Here is a 10278-nt window from a genome sequence, read left to right on the forward strand (position 1 = left end):
TCTAGCAAGTCAGCATCAGCATTTTGCTTAATCATATTGGCCAAGTACTCTGTGGAGGAAAGATCCTGGTGGAAATTAAGGAAAGGCAATTTTAAGATTACTTTGGGAAGGTTGTTAGATGGCTTGTAAATACCCATTTCTCATTATTGCTCATTATTAGATTTATAGCCAAGTCATTTATTCTAGCAAGGGTTTTGGGAGGCATTTTATTTGACTGGTACTAAGGACACTGCACCTCCCGAGATGAGTCAGAAATGTCCCGAACTCTATTTTCTGGTCATTGACTGAATGCCACTCTTATGCTTCCTGATCAGATACTATATTAAGATCTTCCTTATGTCCGTGGCTCTGGAACTCTAGGCAAGAAGCATTTGGGGAATTAGGGGTAATGTCCATTCTACATTAGCACAGAGAAGAGGAGACTTGTTTGATGTGCTCTTTGCATTCATACCCACAGTAGTTCATTGCTGTCCATTCATTAAGCATCACCTCCCGTTGTCTCCCATGGTAACTCCTGATTGAGGTTTGCGTTCCCTTGGCTCTTTGGTTTGCTCTTCTCCCTCGCCCTAACCTCTTCTACACACTCCTCCATTGAGCACAGTCTAGAAGAAACTGGATGCAAATGAGGATAATTCAGTTTCTGAAATGGAGTTTCTTTAGAAACATTTATAAGAGGGGAGTAGGTGGGAAAACCCTCAAATGTCAGTAATAAATATGTTGCAGTTTTAAACAAAAGAAGCGGGTCAAAGTTTCCCTGTGTTGGCATTTGTCATCTCAGGATGATCTGACTGGTTAATTGTCCCAACTGGGAGTGGAACAGATGGCTTAAAAATAGGTTTTACGTATTAAAAGAAATCTGAGATTTTGATAAGGTCATTGGTACTCTCAAATATTTATTGAGTGCCTATGAATGTGAGAGGCAGTTCTAACTGCTGGTGATTAAAAACTGGAAGTTGGGTGTGGCGGTCCATGCCTGCAATCTCAGCACTTAGGGGGCTGAAACAGGAGGATCATGAGTTTCAGGTTACCTGATCTAAGTAGTGAGATCCTGACTCAGAGAGGAAAACAAGAAAGCCAACAGGGGCATTGTTAGGATTCTTGCTCTCAGGGTAGCAATACTCAGAAAGAACTAGGAACATAGGGCCCATTGAGCATAGATAAGTCCTAACTAGCCTTTAATCATTATACTACATGTCAGCTTTAGATATTTTACAATTACTATGTGTGTGTGTGTGTGTGTATTTTTTCTTTTTTTGGTTGGTCGTGGGGCTTGAACATTGGGTCTGGCTGTTGTCCCTGAGCTCTTCAGCTCAAGTGAGCACTCTACCACTTGAACCACAGCGCCACTTCCAGTTTTCTGGTGGTTTATTGGAGATAAGAGTCTCATGGACTTTCCTGCCTGAGCTGGCTTTGAATCACAATCCTCAGATCTCAGCCTCCTGAGCAGCTAGGATGACAGGCGTGAGCCACCAGTGCCCAGCTAACAACCATGTATTTGACAAACATTGTTAATTGCCCTCTAAAGTGGTACTGACATACATTTTGAACATAAATATGTGAGAATGTGAGATAAGTCCCATTGGATCTAAAGCACAGTTAGTGGGGGCAGGAGCCAGATAAGCAAGAAGCGGTGGCTAATGAGGTGATGGACTTCCAGGAGAGGAATAGCCTGGGGCACTCTGCAGGCCTCTGAGAGGAGCCCTCATCCTGCAGCCTTGAGGTCAGGGAAGGAGACTGAGATGCTGGGGTTGGTATTTCAGGTGAGGATGGAAAGATGCATCAGACCATCCAGTCCTGAAAGCTGGAGATGAGTTCACTGTTTGTTCTGAACCATGACAACAATCTTCTCCATACACAGTACGCTGCACATAATTCTTCCCCTCAGAAGAGCTGGAAGGGAGAAGTGTCATGGACAGTTGATGTGCTTGAAGGTGTGTTTAGCTTGGGTTAACGAAGAAAATATGAACTTTACAATTCTGAGTTTGAATAAGTAACCCATTCATGTAGTTCAAAATGCAAGAGGTTTTGAGTGAAACAGGAATTTTCTTTCTATTTGGCCATTGGCTATCTATATCCTTCTGTGGAGGAAACCAAACATACTTTTTTCTGGAAGTGTTTCCTGTATAACATAAGCAAATAAAAGTGTATACATGTTTATGTCTTTCTCTCCCCATTCACCAATGCTAAAACAACAGTACTTCTTCATTCTTTCATGTTCTAAGAGTAGCATAATGAATTAAATCAGTTCCTTATTGATTGCCATTGAGTTTTTTTTTAAACTGTGAAAATACCGTACAGCAGGGTTACAATTACATGAGGAAGGTAATGAGTACATTTCTTATCAAGCCTTCTCTTTTGTTTCCCCTTACCATCCTTTTCCATCTCCCCCCGCCAATCCCTCCCACCCCACCCCCCTGCTCCAAAGTTGTAAAGTTCATTTTTCGACATAATGTCTTGTACATCTCCTTGTTGCAATGGTCCACATGTATCCATATTTAAACAATTGGTTTTTTCCCTTCCCCTCCACAAATTATACCAACATCAAATACAGTATAACAGGGGTTATACCATGGGGGAAGGACATACAAAGCAACAAAGAAATCATCTTATAAATATATTAGAAACAATTGCATTAAAGAAAAAACATTTGAATCCTTATCTTGGAGTTCATTTCGCCTAACATCAACTTATCTGACCATTTCTGCTTGTCTCAGACATATACTAGTTATTACAAATAAGGGAAACCATGGGACCTATGTTTCTTTGGGCCTGGTTTACTTCACTTAATATAATTTTCTCCCAAGTTTTTCCATTTACTAACAAATGGGGCAATGTCATTCTTTCTGATGGAGGCATCCATTGAGGTGCATTTAATTCCTGGGACAAACCTTCTTCTGCGTGTATATACGTACGTATATATGCATGTGTTCAATTCTTGTAAACATTTTGTTAGTTACACAAAATAATATGCTTAAACTAATCACAGTTTCACAATACATACTGTGTAGTGGAGTCATACTTATGTCCCTAATATCATTCTCTCTTAAAGTAAATTTCTTCCTTCCTTTCTTTCCTTCCTTCCTTCCTTTTTTTTTTTAGTTGGTCATGGGGCCTGAACTCTGGGCCTGGGCGCTGCCCCTCAGCTTTTCAGCTCGAGGCTAGGGCTCTACCACTTGAGCCACAATGCCACTTCTGTTTTTTCTTTTTTTTTTTTTTTTTGCTTATGTGGTGCTGAGGAAGCGAACCCAAGGCCTCATGTATGCAAAGCAAGCGCTCTACCACTGAGCCACCTTCCCAGCCTCCCTTTGATTTCTTTTTTGCTCAAGGCTAGTGCTCTACCACTTTGAGCCACAGCACCACTTATGGTGGTTTTCTGGTGATTAATGTGAGATAAGAGTCTCACAGATGTTCCTGTCCATACTAGTTTTGAATCATGATTCTCAGATCTTAATCTCCTGAGTGAGCACCAGCACCTGGCTTCTTATTTTTTTTTAATTAACTATTTTTTAATTAACTATTTTTTAGGTAGTTGTACAAATGAGTTTCAATTCATCATGTTGGTTTATTGATATAGTGTGTATTGATCAATGTCCCTCCTTTTATTATTCTCCCCCATCTCTCCAATCCCATTCATCCCTTCAATTTACTTAGTTCTATTTTCACATATGTACATTGGCTATGGCCACATTTGCCCAGCATTCCTCTCTATTCCTCTGCCCCGCCTTTTTCTTGGTCTCACCCCCTACTTCTGGAGATAATACATGTTCCAGCTTCCTGGTATTCATTTTGGCAAATTACCATTTAGATTCCATTGGAATCCTTCCCTGTATCTAGTTAACATGTGTGCATGTAATGCTTGGTAAGAAATGGACGCATTATCCTGCCCATGTAACTGTAACTCCTCTGTACAGTATGTTCACAAATAAAATTAAATTAAATTAAAAAAAACATGTGTGCATGTATATGCATACAGCTTAAGGAAATTTCTTAAGAGTGGAATTGTTTGATTACAAGGATCTATAATTTTATAACTTTGAAAAGCAGTTCCAGATTTCTTCCCGTAAGAGTCTGACAGCTTGTACTCTCAAAATGAATACAAAGGTTTGCAACCTAAAGCCTGCAAAGTAGAATTTTGGAGGTGGAGCTTGGAGGAAATAATTACCCAGTAGCAGCAGGCACTAAGATTTTTAATAAGTGTGACTGCTATAGTAGGAGAGGTGACAAGTCTTGTAAGTGTGCTCCAGAGATGGAGCATGCCAACATTGGTGCCAGCAGGTGCTGGCATGAGTTCAGTGAAGATGCTGTGACCAGACGGAATTTTCACACAAAGGCCAACCCTGCAGTCAATGTTATTATGAGACTCAGAGGGGGAAAAAAAGAACAAATCTGATGGGAGTTTTATAATAAAGTTGAATTTCACATTATTATAATCAAAGATTTGGGGCTCAATAATTGTGGGACTATAAATGGATTTCCACTAATAGTAATACAAAATTGACTAAAAGTACCCAATTTCTCCTACCTAGTAGGGCCACATTTTCTTTTCTGTTCTTTTTTTGTCTGAGACTAGGACTTGAACTTTGTATATGAGGTTTTTGTTGACTAGCTGGCATTCTACCACCTAAGCCACGTCTCCAACACTGTGGGCCATGTTTTCTCCTGTATATAAAATTGCCCATTAGTTGGTTTCTTGGAAAACACTGTAGTTCAATCCTCTCTGAGCTTGCTTTTACCATTAACATGACAGATGTTTTTACTTTGTGGATCTCTCCTACCTAGTTACATTTGACTGTAACCTATCTGGTTTCTCAGCCAGAGAAGAAAAATGTATTTTGTTCATCTCTGTATATAGCATGTGTAAAAGAATAGGAATCTAATACATGATTGCTCAGTGACTAGTCCTCTATGTAGCTGTTATAATGCAGGCAAAAAGAAAGCCTGAACGAAAAAGGCACAGTGTAGGGGAATGTGCACCTGCCTAGGACCCAAAGAGCTGTGAAGGTAGGCTTGGATGGCCCGTCTTGTGATGTGAGTCAGTCCCATACATCAACTAAAAATGCCTCCAAACCACTCTACAGGCTAGATCTCATGATCCTACCTAAAGAGAAAATGGAACCATAAGTAGTCCATCAGTCCACGTCCCCAAAACTTGCCACAATCCATCACTTACCATTTTCCCCTTGAAATAATTTCCTGGCTGCAGAGACTTACCTTCCCTATGTCTCAGAGTTTAAGTCTTCTTTACAGAAGTCTTTTCCCATATTCCAACTTGTCTTGTCAGATGGGCTCTTCCTTGGAGACTTCTGACTAAGCTGTATCTTCTTTTTCTCCTTGAAGAGATTAGACTTTGTTGATATTGCACCATGTGCAAAGAAATGCAACGACTTGGAAAAGAATATGTTAAGTGAAGGAAGTGAGGCCCAGACAGACAAAGGATCCAGGTTTTCCTTCATATGTGGAAACTAGACTTAGCTTACCACCTCATTAGTAAATATGTTGGGGTGGTATGCAAATGTATATAAATGTACTAACTGAAATATGGTAGATTCAAGTGAGATCTTAAATAATGTAATTCCTTACAAAGCAAAAATTAAAGTTCAGCAAAATGAAACATCAGAAAGCAGGTACTTGAAAGGACTGAGGTGTGTCAAGAGGCAAAGGGCAGACATATGAAGAGAAGAGGGGGAAATGCAGACAAGAATCTAATACATATGCTACAAAATTAAGAAGAGTGGGGGGTGGGGTGGGTGAGAATGTTGAAAGGGGTTACAAGATATATTATATTTATGAACGACTTGGTTAAATGACAACTTCTTCGTACAACTACCTAAAGATAATATCATCATCATCATCATCATCATCATCATCATCATCATCATCAAGAACTTGTTGAGCTCAGGAGTTCCCAGTCAGTCTGGACAACACAGGGAAACTTTATTTCTTAAAACTTAAAAGAAATTTCTGTTCGGTAGAAAAAATTCTTTCTTACACCTGTAAGAAAGGACACAGTTTGGAGTGTGGGTATGTAGGTGTCTGTGTGTGTGATGGGGACGAAGAGCACAAAACTGTGCATTAGAAAATCTTTTTGAATGTAATTATGTCAGTCCCTCACTGAACTTTGTCAGTGAAGTTACTGAGTTGCAAAAGCTCAGGCTTGGCAATGTCAGAAGACCCATCACAGGCTTGACAAATTCCTTCTCATTTCAATCTTTGCAATTACCTTCTTACCCCCAAGCTAATGTGTTCAGGTTTATTTCTGCACATGTCAATTAGAGGAAAATTCTCCTGGATGGCCAAGAGCTTTCAGGGCTGTATTAATATCTGCAGTTATAGCTTGAGGGCATAGTTAGTGACAGCCTTGATACTTTGGTGGTTACCAAGTTCTGCTTTGCTAATCAATATATTAAAGGTAGAAGCTAAAGAGACAATATAAAAATACCCATCAAGGTTATTGCTTAAAGGATTGTAATAAGAGTATGTGTTTAAAAAGTACTTTAAAAAAGTGCACGATCAGGAAAGGGAAACATAATCCCTCCATTTACATAGAGGTAAAATGTTTTAATTCTCACCAAGATCTTGGTGGGAAAAATGTGCCTTCTATGAAAATTTATAATCATGAATACTGGCTTTATGTTGATATGGAATTTGCATACACACTGTCTAAGTGGGCCAGAAGCATTCAAGCTAAGATACAAATATAAAAGCTGAGTGCTGGTGGCTCACCCCTTTAATCCTAGCTGCTCAGAAAGCTGAGATCCAGTAGATTGCAGTGCAAGGCCAACTAAGGCAGAAAAGTCTGTGCAACTTCTTCTCTAACATAATCAAAAGAACGCTGTGCTAGAGACGTAGACTCAAGTGGTAGAGCACCAACCAAACAGGAAAGCTGAGCAAGAACAAGGCCTTGAGTTCAAGTCTGAGGATGAGGAAAAAGTAAGAAATATAAATATGAAGCCTCAGTTAATAATACTCTAGCCCCTTGCCACAATGCTTCAAAATTTCAATCTACAAACTGGAGCCATGCTTCTCAACATAGGTCTTGAAAACTTGCCAGGCTTTGAGGCCAGTGCCTATTCATCCCAAGCTTGGTAAAAATCTGGCTTACTAGTGAAGAAAGGTTAAAGTGTAACATACCTATAGATGAAAGTTGGCTTTGCTAGACAAACGCATCCTGATGCATTTTGGCTGGTGTGTTAAGTCTCTATAGAACTCCGTGATAGATAAGGCTGGGATCAACCACTGTTTTGAAGGTCATTTTTCTGTCATGCAGCTGGTATTAGTGGCAGAGGAGCTGCCTTGTGCGGTCATTGCTGCATTTTAGGAGATGACTATGTCAGGATTTAATGCGGACACGGAATCCTGGTGGCTGAGAATGCAGAAGGTCGTAATGTCTATTAGGAGACATTACTAGGATTCTTGTACCACAAGAATTTCATGAAAAGAGAGTGGGAATCTTAATTTGAGCAACGGTTTCTTTTGTGAATGGACACTACTATACCTTTTAGGATAAATCATAGGTGGGTTATTTTGTTTCAGAATTCCTAAGGAACAAACTCTGCCTGTGTGCATCAAATAAGCCCATACTAGAAATAGCTGGATAAGAGGGTCATTTGAATCATCTAAAAATTATAGATGCTAATACTTTGCAAGCAACATTCTTTCCAGATATTTCCAGTAGCCCCACATGGATGCTTAAGGCAAACCACAAAGGTAGTAAAACAAATCGTCACCTATAGCCATGCGTGACCTTGAGACCCTTCTCACTGGCTGATGTAGCCCAGCCCTTCCCTAATTGAGTACTGGAATGGAAATCACAGAGATCACAGTTTTCAGTCATGGAGAAGATCTTGGGACAGAATTTAAACTTGTCTTTTGGAAGCAGGTAAATTTTGGCTACCGTTAGTTTATTGAAGATGTAATTAGAGCACGAGGTTAAGTCGAGAGGTTGGGTGACTTTTTTTTTTTTAAAATAAGCTTGTAGCAAATAAGAACCCAAATGTTCTGAGAAGATATATGGCCTTTGATTTCTGTAATTCTGTGTAGCTCCATAAGCAGTAAATAGAAGGGATGAGCCTGACATGTCTTCAGGAAGTGAGTCAGTGTTCCCACTCTTTCACAATGACGTAAATTCTGTTCTTCCCCCAGACTTCGGATTCATGCAAGTCATCTTAGATTTGGTCCAGGCAGGTAATGAAGGGGAGGGAAAGAAGGATAGGACCTCCACAAGGTGAGAGCAAGTTCCTTGCACTCATCTCAGGTCCTTTCTTGGCACTGTTCTGTACTTCCTGTGGAAGAGACCCTCTTGTCAGGCTCTAGAGAAATGGTTTTTATTTTATTTTTTTTGAAAACATCAGTATCTTTTAAGTTTGATAAATATCAGCTAATTCTGTAGATTTTATTTGGATACAGACTCTATGGCAGACATATTAGTAGCTTATTAGCCAGGCTTGTGGTAGCTGAGTTGATTATAATTAAGGAAAATTAGTTTGTGGGGCTTACACTGATTGCAGCAACAATCTTTATCCAGACTAACAAGAGCTTGATGAGTGTCACCACTCACTTGGGAAATGTTGGCAATCAGAAGCAATGAAACCATTACTGGCTTTCAATAGTTCATGCAAAACAGGTCACACGTTTGTCAGGGAAGGGAAGAGCAGAGAGAGGATGTAACAATTGAAGAATGATTTCATTAGAATCCAATAAATTTGCCAGATTTGGGGAAAGGAAGCAAAATGAGGTTGAAGATAGAGTTCAAGGACATTGTAGAAACGTAGATGGCTGAATCTGATGAAAGTACATTACAGTCAATTTTTCAAATATCACAATAAATCCCTTGTGTACAATTAATTTATGCTAATAACAAATTTTCAAAAGCTCAGTAAGTATCAACCTAAATTGAGAGAAACATTAGAAAAGTCATCTTTAAAATAAAGGAGCAAGGTAAGAATTACCATCACTACTTCTAGTCAATGTTAGCATTACAAGGTTGAAAGACTACAATTTAAAAAAATAGAGAAGGGAGGGAAAAGAAATTCGATGGTGACACTATTTTCTTGTCTTTTTGTTAACATGTGAGCTCTTCCCACCTAGGTGTTGGTTTGCCTAATCCCATCCTGAAATTCTCTGCCTTATACAGTAGATAGACTTACAAATCCTCAAGAAAATTCCTTTTCCACTTAAACTATGGTGGGCTGTTTGTGGTAAATAATCACATGGTAAAAAAGAAAAAAAAAAGCCTCACAAAACTGTGTCATGTCCTTCATCTGGCTCCTGCATCATTTTCAGCAGCCCTGTGGCTTCAATGAAAGGTCTTTGAATTTATGGAAGACCTTATGTTAGCCATGGAGTTTGGCCACTACATGAATGGAGGTGGCCCAGAAGGGGTTGAGTAGAGAAGGAGATGAGGAAAGCATCTGAGACATGAAAGAAAGACTTCCTGGAACCTGGCGAGCATTACTTGTTTAGAATCTAGACCAGTTGGACTAGAAGAAACTAAGAGATAAGAAAACAAAAAAAAAAAAAAAACAAAAGCAAAAACAAACCCCAAGATTCAGTAAGTCATCTGCACAGAAAGAGGATGAAGACAGGCGTCTGAAGTTAAGGCCCAAGGAGGACAGAGATACTCCAGAGTGGAAAAGCACAGATGTGGACAGCTGCATGCTGGCGGTTATGAGAAGAAGTCACTGCTGGTTAGACTGTCTTGGCTTCCTTGTGTGTCTGGAGGAGGCTGCAGTCAATCTCCCTGTTGGATTATGGTTTCAAAGGAAGGCATACATCTTGCTTTACTCTGGGAATTTGTACAGATTGAAGTTTCATTGTTTGTGCTCCCTCCCGGGCTTCTATCTCCCACCTCTACTTCTGGCCTATTAGAGTGTGGCTGAGAGATAAAGAGGTCAATTTTATTAGGCCCAACCACCTTGATGAATCTATGTTCTCTGCATGGGAAATCAAATTAGAGCCAAATCGGATCACTGAAGAACGGAGACACTCATTCAAGTCAGAGGCTTTTCTGACTTTAAGTTGGGGAAGGAAGGGTTGTAGCTCAGAGAGCCTGGAGAGGGGATAAAGCTTTGCGGTATAGATTCCTAAAAGAATCTAAAATAAATTGAGGAGAGAGTCCTGAGACAGCTTCTCTTTTCCACTCTCAAAAAAGTCTCTGGGAGTACTCATACTTGAGTCTCTAATATACATTACTTGAGAGAAAATTTTGCATGTTTCTGGGTAACAATAAATCACATTTATGGCCTACTGAACTATCTCAATGTCTGTAGTCAGAGTAGC

Source organism: Dipodomys spectabilis, unplaced genomic scaffold (genome assembly GCF_019054845.1).
Source record: "Dipodomys spectabilis isolate Male_0828 unplaced genomic scaffold, ASM1905484v1 ptg000096l, whole genome shotgun sequence".
In the NCBI taxonomy this organism is placed as follows: Eukaryota; Metazoa; Chordata; class Mammalia; order Rodentia; family Heteromyidae; genus Dipodomys; species Dipodomys spectabilis.